Source organism: Salmo salar, chromosome 01 (assembly GCF_965601325.2).
Source record: "Salmo salar chromosome 01, fSalSal1, whole genome shotgun sequence".
In the NCBI taxonomy this organism is placed as follows: domain Eukaryota; kingdom Metazoa; phylum Chordata; class Actinopteri; order Salmoniformes; family Salmonidae; genus Salmo; species Salmo salar.
The window spans coordinates 96,183,814-96,200,752 of record NC_138291.1 but is presented as its reverse complement, the minus strand read 5'-3'; the positions used below and the strand labels follow the sequence as shown (position 1 = coordinate 96,200,752).

At 46.0% G+C, this 16,939-nt stretch overlaps 1 protein-coding gene across 1 annotated transcript in view; it reads left to right on the top strand.

Annotated features, from left to right (window-relative positions):
• Positions 1-16,939, top strand: part of LOC106610487 (protein TANC2-like) — a gene marked incomplete at its 5' end in the record, with an annotated part of 120,141 nt that overhangs the window by 12,915 nt on the left and 90,287 nt on the right. The gene's annotated exons all lie outside the window — the stretch shown is intronic.

Sequence of the window (16,939 nt, the reverse complement as noted above, 5' to 3'; positions counted from 1 at the left end):
AACTCAGTGCCTCTTTACTTGACATCATGGGAAAATCAAAAGAAATCAGCCAAGACCTCAGAAAAACAATTGTAGACCTCCACAAGTCTGGTTCATCCTTGGGAGCACTTTCCAAATGCCTGAAGGTACCATGTTCATCTGTACAAACAATAGTATGCAAGTATAAACACCATGGGACCACCCAGCCGTCATACCGCTCAGGAAGGAGACGTGTTCAGTCTCCTAGAGATGAATGTACTTTGGTGCGAAAAGTGCAAATCAATCCCAGAACAACAGCAAAGGACCTTGTGAAGATGCTGGAGAAAACAGGTACAGGTTCGACATAACCTGAAAGGCGCTCAGCAAGGAAGAAGCCACTGCTCCAACACCGTAATAAAAAAACAGACTACGGTTTGCAACTGCACATGGGGACAAAGATTGTACTTTTTGGAGAAATGTCCTCTGGTCTGATGAAACAAAAATAGAACTGTTTGACCATAATGACCATCATTATGTTTGGAGGAAAAAGGGGGACGCTTGCAAGCCGAAGAATACCATCCCAACCGTGAAGCACGGGGGTGGCAGCATCATGTTGTGGGGGGGGCTTTGCTGCAGGAGGGACTGGTGAACTTCACAAAATAGATGACATCATGAGGGAGGAAAATTATGTGGATATATTGAAGCGACATCTCAAGACATCTGTCAGGAAGTTAAAGCTTGGTCGCAAATGGTACTTCCAAATGGACAATGACCCCAAGCACACTTCCAAAGTTGTGGCAAAATGGCTTGGCAAAATGGAGTGGCCATCACAAAGCCCTGACATCGATCCTATAGACAATTTGTGGGCAGAACTGAAAAAGTGTGTGCGAGCAAAGAGACCTACAAACCTGACTCAGTTACATCAGCTCTGTCAGGAGGAATGGGCCAATATTCACCTATTTATTGTGGGGAAGCTTGTAGAAGGCTACCCGAAACATTTGACCCAAGTTAAACAATTTAAAGGCAAGGCTACCAAATACTAATTGAGTGTATGTAAACTTCTGACGCACTGGGAATGTGATGAAAGAAATAAAAGCTGAAATAAATCATTCTCTCTATTATAATTATGACATTTCACATTCTTAAAATAAAGTGGTGATCCTAACTGACCTAAAACAGGGAATTTTTTACTGGGATTAAATGTCAGGAATTGTGAAAAACTGAGTTTAAATGTATTTGGCTAAAATATATGTTAACTTCCGAGTTGTAATCTTTCTCGCTCTCTCTCTCTCCCTATCGCTCTCTCCTTATCTCTCTATCTCTCTCTCTCTTAGAAACACACACACACACACACACACACACACACACACACACACACACACACACACTGCCCTCACACAGGTTAGGGGCGTGTTAATTTACCTCATCCAAGCACACCACTGATTGTATGGCATGGGAAGAGTAGTGTGTGGAGGAATCTTAACAGGCATGGCATGTCATTACTAGAATGGGTTGGCTGTCCCAAACCCAGTGAGTCCAGTTCAGTCTCAATCTCAGGAGAGTTTACCTCTGATGCACAGCTCTGCTCTCAGGAGTTGTTAAGGTATTGAGTCTCTTTTCTCTACTCTACCCTACACTACTGTACCCCACTCTACTCTACTGTACTCTACTCTACTGTGTCCTATGCTACTCTACACTACTGTACTCTACTCTACTGTACCCTAATCTACCCTATGCTACTCTACTGTACTCTACTGTACTCTGCCCTACCCTACCCTACTCTACTCTACCAAACTTTACTCTACCCTACTCTACTGTACTCAAGCCTACCCTACTCTACTGCACCATACTCTCTACCTTACTCCACCCTACCCTACTGTACCCTACTGTACTCAACCCTACCCTACTCTACTGCACCATACTCTACCTTACTCTACCCTACTGTACTCCACTGTACTCTACCCTACTCTTACTTACTCTACTCTACTGTGCCCAACTCTACTCTACTCTACCTTACGCTACTCCACCCTACCCCACCCTACTTTACCCTACTCTACTCTACCCTATTCTACCCTACTTTACTCTACTCTACTCTACTCTACCCCACCCTACTTTACCCTATTCTAGTCTACCCTACTCGGTTTCAACCCTACTCTACTCGGTTTCTACCCTACTCCACTCCACTCTACCCTACTCGGTTTCTACACTACTCTACTCGGTTCTACCCTACTCTACTCCACCCTACTGTACTCTACTCTACCCTACTTTACCCTATTCTAGTCTACCCTACTCGGTTTCAACCCTACTCTACTCTGTTTCAACCCTACTCTACTTGGTTTCTACCCTACTCTACTCCACCCTACTCTACTCTACCCTACCCCACCCTACTTTACCCTATTCTAGTCTACCCTATTCGGTTTCAACCCTACTCTCCTCGGTTTCTACACTACTCTACTCCACCCTACTCTACTCGGTTTCTACCCTACTCTATTCGGTTTCTACCCTACTCTACTCGGTTTCTACCCTACTCTACTCGGTTTCTACCCTACTCGGTTTCTACACTACTCTACTCAATCCTACTCTACTCGGTTTCAACCCTACTCTACTCGGTTTCTACACTACTCTACTCCAACCTACTCTACTCGGTTTCTTCACTACTCTACTCCACACTACTCTACTCGGTTTCAACCCTACTCTACTCGGTTTCTACCCTACTCTACTCGGTTTCTACACTACTCCACCCTACTCTACTCGGTTTCTACCCTACTCTACTCGGTTTCTACACTACTCTACTCCACCCTACTCTACTCGGTTTCTACCCTACTCTACTCGGTTTCTACACTACTCCACCCTTCTCAACTCGGTTTCTACCCTACTCTACTCCACCCTACTCTACTCGGTTTCTACACTACTCTACTCCACCCTACTCTACTCGGTTTCAACCCTACTCTACTCGGTTTCTACACTACTCTACTCCAACCTACTCTACTCGGTTTCTTCACTACTCTACTCCACCCTACTCTACTCGGTTTCAACCCTACTCTACTCGGTTTCTACCCTACTCTACTCGGTTTCTACACTACTCCACCCTACTCTACTCGGTTTCTACCCTACTCTACTCGGTTTCTACACTACTCTACTCCACCCTACTCTACTCGGTTTCTACCCTACTCTACTCGGTTTCTACACTACTCCACCCTTCTCTACTCGGTTTCTACCCTACTCTACTCCACCCTACTCTACTCGGTTTCTACACTACTCTACTCCAACCTACTCTACCCGGTTTCTACACTACTCTACTGCACCCTACTCTACTCGGTTTCAACCCTACTCTACTCGGTTTCTACCCTACTCTACTCGGTTTCTACACTACTCTACCCCCCCTACTCTACTCGGTTTCTACCCTACTCTACTCGGTTTCTACACTACTCCACCCTACTCTACTCGGTTTCTACAGTACTCTACTCGGTTTCTACACTACTCTACCCCCCCTACTCTACTCGGTTTCTACCCTACTCTACTCGGTTTCTACACTACTCCACCCTACTCTACTCGGTTCTACCCTACTCTACTCGGTTTCAACCCTACTCTACTCGGTTTCTACACTACTCTGCTCCACACTACTCTACTCAGTTTCTACACTACTCTACTCGTTTTCTACACTACTCTACTCCACCCTACTCTAATCAGTTTCTACACTACTCTACTCCACCCTACTCTACTCGGTTTCAACCATACTATACTCGGTTTCTACCCTACTCTACTCGGTTTCTACACTACTCTACCCTACTCTACTCGGTTTCTACCCTACTCTACTCGGTTTCTACACTACTCTACTCCACCCTACTCTACTCGGTTTCTACCCTACTCTACTCGGTTTCTACCCTACTCTACTCGGTTTCTACCCTACTCTACTCGGTTTCTACCCTACTCTACTCAGTTTCTACACTACTCTACTCCACCCTACTCTACTCGGTTTCAACCCTACTCTACTCGGTTTCTACCCTACTCTACTCCACCCTACTCTACTCGGTTTCTACACTACTCTACTCCACCCTACTCTACTCGGTTTCAACCCTACTCTACTCGGTTTCTACCCTACTCTACTCGGTTTCTACACTACTCCACCCTACTCTACTCGGTTTCTACCCTACTCTACTCGGTTTCTACACTACTCTACTCCACCCTACTCTACTCGGTTTCTACCCTACTCTACTCGGTTTCTACACTACTCTACTCCAACCTACTCTACTCGGTTTCTACACTACTCTACTGCACCCTACTCTACTCAGTTTCAACCCTACTCTACTCGGTTCCTACCCTACTCTACTCGGTTTCTACACTACTCTACCCTACTCTACTCGGTTTCTACCCTACTCTACTCGGTTTCTACACTACTCTACCCTACTCTACTTGGTTTCTACCCTACTCTACTCGGTTTCTACACTACTCTACTCCACCCTACTCTACTCGGTTTCTACCCTACTCTACTCAGTTTCTACACTACTCCACCCTACTCTACTCGGTTTCTACCCTACTCTACTCCACCCTACTCTACTCGGTTTCTACACTACTCTACTCCATCCTACTCTACTCGGTTTCTACACTACTCTACTCCAACCTACTCTACTCGGTTTCTACACTACTCTACTGCACCCTAATCTACTCGGTTTCAACCCTACTCTACTCGGTTTCTACCCTACTGTACTCGGTTTCTACACTACTCTACCCTACTCTACTCGGTTTCTACCCTACTCTACTCGGTTTCTACACTACTCTACCCTACAAGACTCGGTTTCTACCCTACTCTACTCGGTTTCTACACTACTCTACTCCACCCTACTCTACTCGGTTTCTACCCTACTCTACTCGGTTTCTACACTACTCCACCCTACTCTACTCGGTTTCTACCCTACTCTACTCCACCCTACTCTACTCGGTTTCTACCCTACTCTACTCGGTTTCTACACTACTCTACTCGGTTTCTACACTACTCTACTCCACCCTACTCTACTCGGTTTCTACCCTACTCTACTCGGTTTCTACACTACTCTACTCGGTTTCAACCCTACTCTACTCGGTTTCTACACTACTCTGCTCCACCCTACTCTACTCGGTTTCTACACTACTCTACTCCACCCTACTCTACTCGGTTTCTACACTACCCTACTCGGTTTCTACACTACTCTACTCCACACTACTCTACTCAGTTTCTACACTACTCTACTCGGTTTCTACACTACTCTACTCGTTTTCTACACTACTCTACTCCACCCTACTCTAATCAGTTTCTACACTACTCTACTCCACCCTACTCTACTCGGTTTCAACCCTACTCTACTCGGTTTCTACCCTACTCTACTCGGTTTCTACACTACTCTACCCTACTCTACTCGGTTTCTACCCTACTCTACTCGGTTTCTACACTACTCTACTCCACCCTACTCTACTCGGTTTCTACCCTACTCTACTCGGTTTCTACCCTACTCTACTCGGTTTCTACCCTACTCTACTCGGTTTCTACCCTACTCTACTCCACCCTACTCTACTCGGTTTCAACCCTACTCTACTCGGTTTCTACCCTACTCTACTCCACCCTACTCTACTCGGTTTCTACACTACTCTACTCCACCCTACTCTACTCGGTTTCAACCCTACTCTACTCGGTTTCTACCCTACTCTACTCCACCCTACTCTACTCGGTTTCTACACTACTCTACTCCACCCTACTCTACTCGGTTTCAACCCTACTCTACTCGGTTTCTACCCTACTCTACTCGGTTTCTACACTACTCCACCCTACTCTACTCGGTTTCTACCCTACTCTACTCGGTTTCTACACTACTCTACTCCACCCTACTCTACTCGGTTTCTACACTACTCTACTCCACCCTACTCTACTCGGTTTCTACCCTACTCTACTCAGTTTCTACACTACTCCACCCTACTCTACTCGGTTTCTACACTACTCCACCCTACTCTACTCGGTTTCTACACTACTCCACCCTACTCTACTCGGTTTCTACCCTACTCTACTCCACTCTACTCGGTTTCTACCCTACTCTACTCGGTTTCTACACTACTCTACTCCACCCTACTCTACTCGGTTTCTACCCTACTCTACTCGGTTTCTACACTACTCTACTCGGTTTCAACCCTACTCTACTCGGTTTCTACACTACTCTGCTCCACCCTACTCTACTCGGTTTCTACACTACCCTACTCGGTTTCTACACTACTCTGCTCCACACTACTCTACTCAGTTTCTACACTACTCTACTCGGTTTCTACACTACTCTACTCCACCCTACTCTACTCGGTTTCTACCCTACTCTACTCGTTTTCTACACTACTCTACTCCACCCTACTCTACTCGGTTTCAACCCTACTCTACACGGTTTCTACCCTACTCTACTCGGTTTCTACACTACTCTACCCTACTCTACTCGGTTTCTACCCTACTCTACTCGGTTTCTACACTACTCTACTCCACCCTACTCTACTCGGTTTCCACCCTACTCTACTCGGTTTCTACCCTACTCTACTCGGTTTCTACCCTACTCTACTCGGTTTCTACCCTACTCTACTCCACCCTACTCTACTAGGTTTCTACACTACTCTACTCCACCCTACTCTACTCGGTTTCAACCCTACTCTACTCGGTTTCTACCCTACTCTACTCCACACTACTCTACTCGGTTTCTACACTACTCTACTCCACCCTACTCTACTCGGTTTCAACCCTACTCTACTCGGTTTCTACCCTACTCTACTCGGTTTCTACACTACTCCACCCTACTCTACTCGGTTTCTACCCTACTCTACTCGGTTTCTACACTACTCTACTCCACCCTACTCTACTCGGTTTCTACCCTACTCTACTCCACCCTACTCTACTCGGTTTCTACACTACTCTACTCCAACCTACTCTACTCGGTTTCTACACTACTCTACTGCACCCTACTCTACTCGGTTTCAACCCTACTCTACTCGGTTTCTACACTACTCTACCCTACTCTACTCGGTTTCTACCCTACTCTACTCGGTTTCTACACTACTCTACCCTACTCTACTCGGTTTCTACCCTACTCTACTCGGTTTCTACACTACTCTACTCCACCCTACTCTACTCGGTTTCTACCCTACTCTACTCGGTTTCTACACTACTCCACCCTACTCTACTCGGTTTCTACCCTACTCTACTCCACCCTACTCTACTCGGTTTCTACACTACTCTACTCCACCCTACTCTACTCGGTTTCTACACTACTCTACTCCACCCTACTCTACTCGGTTTCTACCCTACTCTACTCGGTTGCTACCCTACTCTACTCGGTTTCTACACTACTCTACTCCACCCTACTCTACTCGGTTTCTACACTACTCTACTCAGTTTCAACCCTACTCTACTCGGTTTCTACACTACTCTGCTCCACCCTACTCTACTCGGTTTCTACACTACTCTACTCCACCCTACTCTACTCGGTTTCTACACTACCCTACTCGGTTTCTACACTACTCTTCTTCACACTACTCTACTTTGTTTCTACACGTTTCTACACTACTCTACTCCACCCTACTCTACTCGGTTTCTACCCTACTCTACTCGGTTTCTACACTACTCTACTCCACCCTACTCTAATCAGTTTCTACACTACTCTACTCCACCCTACTCTACTCGGTTTCAACCCTACTCTACTCGGTTTCTACACTACTCTACCCTACTCTACTCGGTTTCTACCCTACTCTACTCGGTTTCTACACTACTCTACTCCACCCTACTCTACTCGGTCTCTACCCTACTCTACTTGGTTTCTACCCTACTCTACTCGGTTTCTACCCTACTCTACTCGGTTTCTACACTACTCTACCCTACTCGGTTTCTAACCTACTCTACTCGGTTTCTACACTACGCTACTCTACCCTACTCTACTCGGTTTCTACACTACTCTAACCTACTCTACTCTGTTTCTACCCTACTCTACTCGGTTTCTACACTACTCTACTCCACCCTACTCTACTCGGTTTCTACCCTACTCTACTCGGTTTCTACACTACTCTACTCCACCCTACTCTACTCGGTTTCTACCCTACTCTACTCGGTTGCTACCCTACTCTACTCGGTTTCTACACTACTCTACCCTACTCTACTCGGTTTCTACCCTACTCTACTCGGTTTCTACACTACTCTACTCCACTCTACTCGGTTTCTACCCTACTCTACTCGGTTTCTACACTACTCTACTCCAACCTACTCTACTCGGTTCTACCCTACTCTACTCGGTTTCTACACTACTCTACTCCACCCTACTCTACTCGGTTTCTACCCTACTCTACTCGGTTTCTACCCTACTCTACTCGGTTTCTACACTACTCTACTCCACTCTACTCGGTTTCTACACTACTCTACTCCACCCTACTCTACTCGGTTTCAACCCTACTCTACTCGGTTTCTACACTACTCTACTCCAACCTACTCTACTCGGTTTCTACACTACTCTACTCCACCCTACTCTACTCGGTTTCAACCCTACTCTACTCGGTTTTACCCTACTCTACTTGATTTCTACTCTACTCTACTCGGTTTCTACAGTACACTACTCCACCCTACTCTACTCGGTTTCTACCCTACTCTACTCCACCCTACTCTACTCGGTTTCTACACTACTCTACTCCACTCTACTCGGTTTCTACCCTACTCTACTCGGTTTCTACACTACTCTACTCCACCCTACTCTACTCGGTTTCTACCCTACTCTACTCGGTTTCTACACTACTCTACTCCACACTACTCTACTTGGTTTCTACACTACTCTACTCAGTTTCAACCCTACTCTACTCGGTTTCTACACTACTCTGCTCCACCCTACTCTACTCGGTTTCTACACTACTCTACTCCACCCTACTCTACTCGGTTTCTACCCTACTCTACTCGGTTTCTACACTACTCTACTCCACCCTACTCTAATCAGTTTCTACACTACTCTACTCCACCCTACTCTACTCGGTTTCAACCCTACTCTACTCGGTTTCTACACTACTCTACCCTACTCTACTCGGTTTCTACCCTACTCTACTCGGTTTCTACACTACTCTACTCCACCCTACTCTACTCGGTCTCTACCCTACTCTACTCGGTTTCTTCCCTACTCTACTCGGTTTCTACCCTACTCTACTCGGTTTCTACACTACTCTACCCTACTCTACTCGGTTTCTACCCTACTCTACTCGGTTTCTACACTACTCTACCCTACTCTACTCGGTTTCAACCCTACTCTACTCGGTTTCTACACTACTCTACTCCAACCTACTCTACTCGGTTTCTACCCTACTCTACTCGGTTTCTACACTACTCTACTCTACTCGGTTTCTACCCTACTCTACTCGGTTTCTACACTACTCTACTCCACCCTACTCTACTCGGTTTCTACACTACTCTACTCAGTTTCAACCCTACTCTACTCGGTTTCTAATCTACTCTGCTCCACCCTACTCTACTCGGTTTCTACACTACTCTACTCCACCCTACTGTACTCGGTTTCTACACTACCCTACTCGGTTTCTACACTACTCTTCTTCACACTACTCTACTTTGTTTCTACACGTTTCTACACTACTCTACTCCACCCTACTCTACTCGGTTTCTACCCTACTCTACTCGGTTTCTACACTACTCTACTCCACCCTACTCTAATCAGTTTCTACACTACTCTACTCCACCCTACTCTACTCGGTTTCAACCCTACTCTACTCGGTTTCTACACTACTCTACTCCACCCTACTCTACTCGGTCTCTACCCTACTCTACTTGGTTTCTACCCTACTCTACTCGGTTTCTACCCTACTCTACTCGGTTTCTACACTACTCTACCCTACTCTACTCGGTTTCTAACCTACTCTACTCGGTTTCTACACTACGCTACTCTACCCTACTCTACTCGGTTTCTACACTACGCTACTCTACCCTACTCTACTCGGTTTCTACACTACTCTAACCTACTCTACTCGGTTTCAACCCTACTCTACTCGGTTTCTACACTACTCTACTCCAATCTACTCTACTCTGTTTCTACCCTACTCTACTCGGTTTCTACACTACTCTACTCCACCCTACTCTACTCGGTTTCTACCCTACTCTACTCGGTTTCTACACTACTCTACTCCACCCTACTCTACTCGGTTGCTACCCTACTCTACTCGGTTTCTACACTACTCTACTCCACCCTACTCTACTCGGTTTCTACACTACCCTACTCGGTTTCTACACTACTCTTCTTCACACTACTCTACTTTGTTTCTACACGTTTCTACACTACTCTACTCCACCCTACTCTACTCGGTTTCTACCCTACTCTACTCGGTTTCTACACTACTCTACTCCACCCTACTCTAATCAGTTTCTACACTACTCTACTCCACCCTACTCTACTCGGTTTCAACCCTACTCTACTCGGTTTCTACACTACTCTACTCCACCCTACTCTACTTGGTCTCTACCCTACTCTACTTGGTTTCTACCCTACTCTACTCGGTTTCTACCCTACTCTACTCGGTTTCTACACTACTCTACCCTACTCTACTCGGTTTCTAACCTACTCTACTCGGTTTCTACACTACGCTACCCTACTCTACTCGGTTTCTACACTACTCTAACCTACTCTACTCGGTTTCAACCCTACTCTACTCGGTTTCTACACTACTCTACTCCAATCTACTCTACTCGGTTGCTACCCTACTCTACTCGGTTTCTACACTACTCTACTCCTCGCTACTCTACTCGGTTTCTACACTACTCTACTCCACCCTACTCTACTCAGTTTCTACCCTACTCTACTCGGTTTCTACCCTACTCTACTCGGTTTCTACACTACTCTACCCTACTCTACTCGGTTTCTACCCTACTCTACTCGGTTTCTACACTACTCTACTCCACTCTACTCGGTTTCTACCCTACTCTACTCGGTTTCTACACTACTCTACTCCAACCTACTCTACTCGGTTCTACCCTACTCTACTCGGTTTCTACACTACTCTACTCCACCCTACTCTACTCGGTTTCTACCCTACTCTACTCGGTTTCTACCCTACTCTACTCCAACCTACTCTACTCGGTTCTACCCTACTCTACTCGGTTTCTACACTACTCTACTCCACCCTACTCTAATCAGTTTCTACACTACTCTACTCCACCCTACTCTACTCGGTTTCAACCCTACTCTACTCGGTTTCTACACTACTCTACCCTACTCTACTCGGTTTCTACCCTACTCTACTCGGTTTCTACACTACTCTACTCCACCCTACTCTACTCGGTCTCTACCCTACTCTACTCGGTTTCTTCCCTACTCTACTCGGTTTCTACCCTACTCTACTCGGTTTCTACACTACTCTACCCTACTCTACTCGGTTTCTACCCTACTCTACTCGGTTTCTACACTACTCTACCCTACTCTACTCGGTTTCAACCCTACTCTACTCGGTTTCTACACTACTCTACTCCAACCTACTCTACTCGGTTTCTACCCTACTCTACTCGGTTTCTACACTACTCTACTCTACTCGGTTTCTACCCTACTCTACTCGGTTTCTACACTACTCTACTCCACCCTACTCTACTCGGTTTCTACCCTACTCTACTCGGTTGCTACCCTACTCTACTCGGTTTCTACACTACTCTACTCCACCCTACTCTACTCGGTTTCTACACTACTCTACTCCACCCTACTCTACTCGGTTTCTACACTACTCTACTCCAACCTACTCTACTCGGTTTCTACCCTACTCTACTCGGTTTCTACACTACTCTACTCCACCCTACTCTACTCGGTTTCTACCCTACTCTACTCGGTTTCTACCCTACTCTACTCGGTTTCTACACTACTCTACTCGGTTTCTACACTACTCTACCCTACTCTACTCGGTTTCAACCCTACTCTACTCGGTTTCTACACTACTCTACTCCAACCTACTCTACTCGGTTTCTACACTACTCTACTCCAACCTACTCTACTCGGTTTCTACCCTACTCTACTCGGTTTCTACACTACTCTACTCCACCCTACTCTACTCCACCCTACTCTACTCGGTTTCTACCCTACTCTACTCGGTTTCTACCCTACTCTACTCGGTTTCTACCCTACTCTACTCGGTTTCTACACTACTCTACCCTACTCTACTCGGTTTCTACCCTACTCTACTCCACTCTACTCGGTTTCTACCCTACTCTACTCGGTTTCTACACTACTCTACTCCACCCTACTCTACTCGGTTTCTACACTACTCTACTCCACACTACTCTACTTGGTTTCTACACTACTCTACTCAGTTTCAACCCTACTCTACTCGGTTTCTACACTACTCTGCTCCACCCTACTCTACTCGGTTTCTACACTACTCTACTCCACCCTACTCTACTCGGTTTCTACCCTACTCTACTCGGTTTCTACACTACTCTACTCCACCCTACTCTAATCAGTTTCTACACTACTCTACTCCACCCTACTCTACTCGGTTTCAACCCTACTCTACTCGGTTTCTACACTACTCTACCCTACTCTACTCGGTTTCTACCCTACTCTACTCGGTTTCTACACTACTCTACTCCACCCTACTCTACTCGGTCTCTACCCTACTCTACTCGGTTTCTTCCCTACTCTACTCGGTTTCTACCCTACTCTACTCGGTTTCTACACTACTCTACCCTACTCTACTCGGTTTCTACCCTACTCTACTCGGTTTCTACACTACTCTACCCTACTCTACTCGGTTTCAACCCTACTCTACTCGGTTTCTACACTACTCTACTCCAACCTACTCTACTCGGTTTCTACCCTACTCTACTCGGTTTCTACACTACTCTACTCTACTCGGTTTCTACCCTACTCTACTCGGTTTCTACACTACTCTACTCCACCCTACTCTACTCGGTTTCTACACTACTCTACTCAGTTTCAACCCTACTCTACTCGGTTTCTACACTACTCTGCTCCACCCTACTCTACTCGGTTTCTACACTACTCTACTCCACCCTACTCTACTCGGTTTCTACACTACCCTACTCGGTTTCTACACTACTCTTCTTCACACTACTCTACTTTGTTTCTACACGTTTCTACACTACTCTACTCCACCCTACTCTACTCGGTTTCTACCCTACTCTACTCGGTTTCTACACTACTCTACTCCACCCTACTCTAATCAGTTTCTACACTACTCTACTCCACCCTACTCTACTCGGTTTCAACCCTACTCTACTCGGTTTCTACACTACTCTACTCCACCCTACTCTACTCGGTCTCTACCCTACTCTACTTGGTTTCTACCCTACTCTACTCGGTTTCTACCCTACTCTACTCGGTTTCTACACTACTCTACCCTACTCTACTCGGTTTCTAACCTACTCTACTCGGTTTCTACACTACGCTACTCTACCCTACTCTACTCGGTTTCTACACTACTCTAACCTACTCTACTCGGTTTCAACCCTACTCTACTCGGTTTCTACACTACTCTACTCCAATCTACTCTACTCTGTTTCTACCCTACTCTACTCGGTTTCTACACTACTCTACTCCACCCTACTCTACTCGGTTTCTACCCTACTCTACTCGGTTTCTACACTACTCTACTCCACCCTACTCTACTCGGTTTCTACCATACTCTACTCGGTTGCTACCCTACTCTACTCGTTTTCTACACTACTCTACTCCACCCTACTCTACTCGGTTTCTACACTACCCTACTCGGTTTCTACACTACTCTTCTTCACACTACTCTACTTTGTTTCTACACGTTTCTACACTACTCTACTCCACCCTACTCTACTCGGTTTCTACCCTACTCTACTCGGTTTCTACACTACTCTACTCCACCCTACTCTACTTGGTCTCTACCCTACTCTACTTGGTTTCTACCCTACTCTACTCGGTTTCTACCCTACTCTACTCGGTTTCTACACTACTCTACCCTACTCTACTCGGTTTCTAACCTACTCTACTCGGTTTCTACACTACGCTACTCTACCCTACTCTACTCGGTTTCTACACTACTCTAACCTACTCTACTCGGTTTCAACCCTACTCTACTCGGTTTCTACACTACTCTACTCCAATCTACTCTACTCTGTTTCTACCCTACTCTACTCGGTTTCTACACTACTCTACTCCACCCTACTCTACTCGGTTTCTACCCTACTCTACTCGGTTTCTACACTACTCTACTCCACCCTACTCTACTCGGTTTCTACCCTACTCTACTCGGTTGCTACCCTACTCTACTCGGTTTCTACACTACTCTACTCCTCGCTACTCTACTCGGTTTCTACACTTCTCTACTCCACCCTACTCTACTCAGTTTCTACCCTACTCTACTCGGTTTCTACCCTACTCTACTCGGTTTCTACACTACTCTACCCTACTCTACTCGGTTTCTACCCTACTCTACTCGGTTTCTACACTACTCTACTCCACTCTACTCGGTTTCTACCCTACTCTACTCGGTTTCTACACTACTCTACTCCAACCTACTCTACTCGGTTCTACCCTACTCTACTCGGTTTCTACACTACTCTACTCCACCCTACTCTACTCGGTTTCTACCCTACTCTACTCGGTTTCTACACTACTCTACTCCAACCTACTCTACTCGGTTCTACCCTACTCTACTCGGTTTCTACACTACTCTACTCCACCCTACTCTAATCAGTTTCTACACTACTCTACTCCACCCTACTCTACTCGGTTTCAACCCTACTCTACTCGGTTTCTACACTACTCTACCCTACTCTACTCGGTTTCTACCCTACTCTACTCGGTTTCTACACTACTCTACTCCACCCTACTCTACTCGGTCTCTACCCTACTCTACTCGGTTTCTTCCCTACTCTACTCGGTTTCTACCCTACTCTACTCGGTTTCTACACTACTCTACCCTACTCTACTCGGTTTCTACCCTACTCTACTCGGTTTCTACACTACTCTACCCTACTCTACTCGGTTTCAACCCTACTCTACTCGGTTTCTACACTACTCTACTCCAACCTACTCTACTCGGTTTCTACCCTACTCTACTCGGTTTCTACACTACTCTACTCTACTCGGTTTCTACCCTACTCTACTCGGTTTCTACACTACTCTACTCCACCCTACTCTACTCGGTTTCTACCCTACTCTACTCGGTTGCTACCCTACTCTACTCGGTTTCTACACTACTCTACTCCACCCTACTCTACTCGGTTTCTACACTACTCTACTCCACCCTACTCTACTCGGTTTCTACACTACTCTACTCCAACCTACTCTACTCGGTTTCTACCCTACTCTACTCGGTTTCTACACTACTCTACTCCACCCTACTCTACTCGGTTTCTACCCTACTCTACTCGGTTTCTACCCTACTCTACTCGGTTTCTACACTACTCTACTCGGTTTCTACACTACTCTACCCTACTCTACTCGGTTTCAACCCTACTCTACTCGGTTTCTACACTACTCTACTCCAACCTACTCTACTCGGTTTCTACACTACTCTACTCCAACCTACTCTACTCGGTTTCTACCCTACTCTACTCGGTTTCTACACTACTCTACTCCACCCTACTCTACTCGGTTTCTACCCTACTCTACTCGGTTTCTACCCTACTCTACTCGGTTTCTACCCTACTCTACTCGGTTTCTACACTACTCTACCCTACTCTACTCGGTTTCTACCCTACTCTACTCGGTTTCTACACTACTCTACCCTACTCTACTCGGTTTCTACACTACTCTACCCTACTCTACTCGGTTTCAACCCTACTCTACTCGGTTTCTACACTACTCTACTCCAACCTACTCTACTCGGTTTCTACCCTACTCTACTCGGTTTCTACACTACTCTACTCCACCCTACTCTACTCGGTTTCTACCCTACTCTACTCGGTTGCTACCCTACTCTACTCGGTTTCTACACTACTCTACTCCACCCTACTCTACTCGGTTTCTACACTACTCTACTCCACCCTACTCTACTCAGTTTCTACCCTACTCTACTCGGTTTCTACCCTACTCTACTCGGTTTCTACACTACTCTACCCTACTCTACTCGGTTTCTACCCTACTCTACTCGGTTTCTACACTACTCTACTCCACCCTACTCTACTCGGTTTCTACACTACTCTACTCCAACCTACTCTACTCGGTTTCTACCCTACTCTACTCGGTTTCTACACTACTCTACTCCACCCTACTCTACTCGGTTTCTACCCTACTCTACTCGGTTTCTACCCTACTCTACTCGGTTTCTACACGACTCTACCCTACTCTACTCGGTTTCTACCCTACTCCACTCGGTTTCTACACTACTCTACTCCACCCTACTCTACTCGGTTTCTACACTACTCTACTCCACCCTACTCTACTCGGTTTCAACCCTACTCTACTCGGTTTCTACACTACTCTACTCCAACCTACTCTACTCGGTTTCTACACTACTCTACTCCACCCTACTCTACTCGGTTTCAACCCTACTCTACTCGGTTTTACCCTACTCTACTCGGTTTCTACACTTCTCTACCCTACTCTACTCGGTTTCTACCCTACTCTACTCGGTTTCTACACTACTCTACTCCACCCTACTCTACTCGGTTTCTACCCTACTCTACTCTATGCCTTCTCCCATTTGTGTTCTCTTTTAGTTTTAGTGTTTGTGATTGGTATTGATTTAGTATTTAAATAATGTTGGGGTTGGGACTTGAACATGTAAAGGACATTTATCCATCAGTTTGCTGCATGGTTGCCTTGTGAATCTTGTCATTTTCATGGGCTCCTTCTCTTGTCTAGTTTCTATTCGAGGTGTGGTTGCCTCCCAGGTAAAGCCAGTTGGTTTACTCTGTTTTACACACACTCACAAACATACTCCTTCTCTCTCTTTCTGTCTCTCTCTCTTCCTCCTTCTCCCTCTCTCTCCCCTCTCTCTCTCTTAATTATTTCCCCTCTATCTCTCT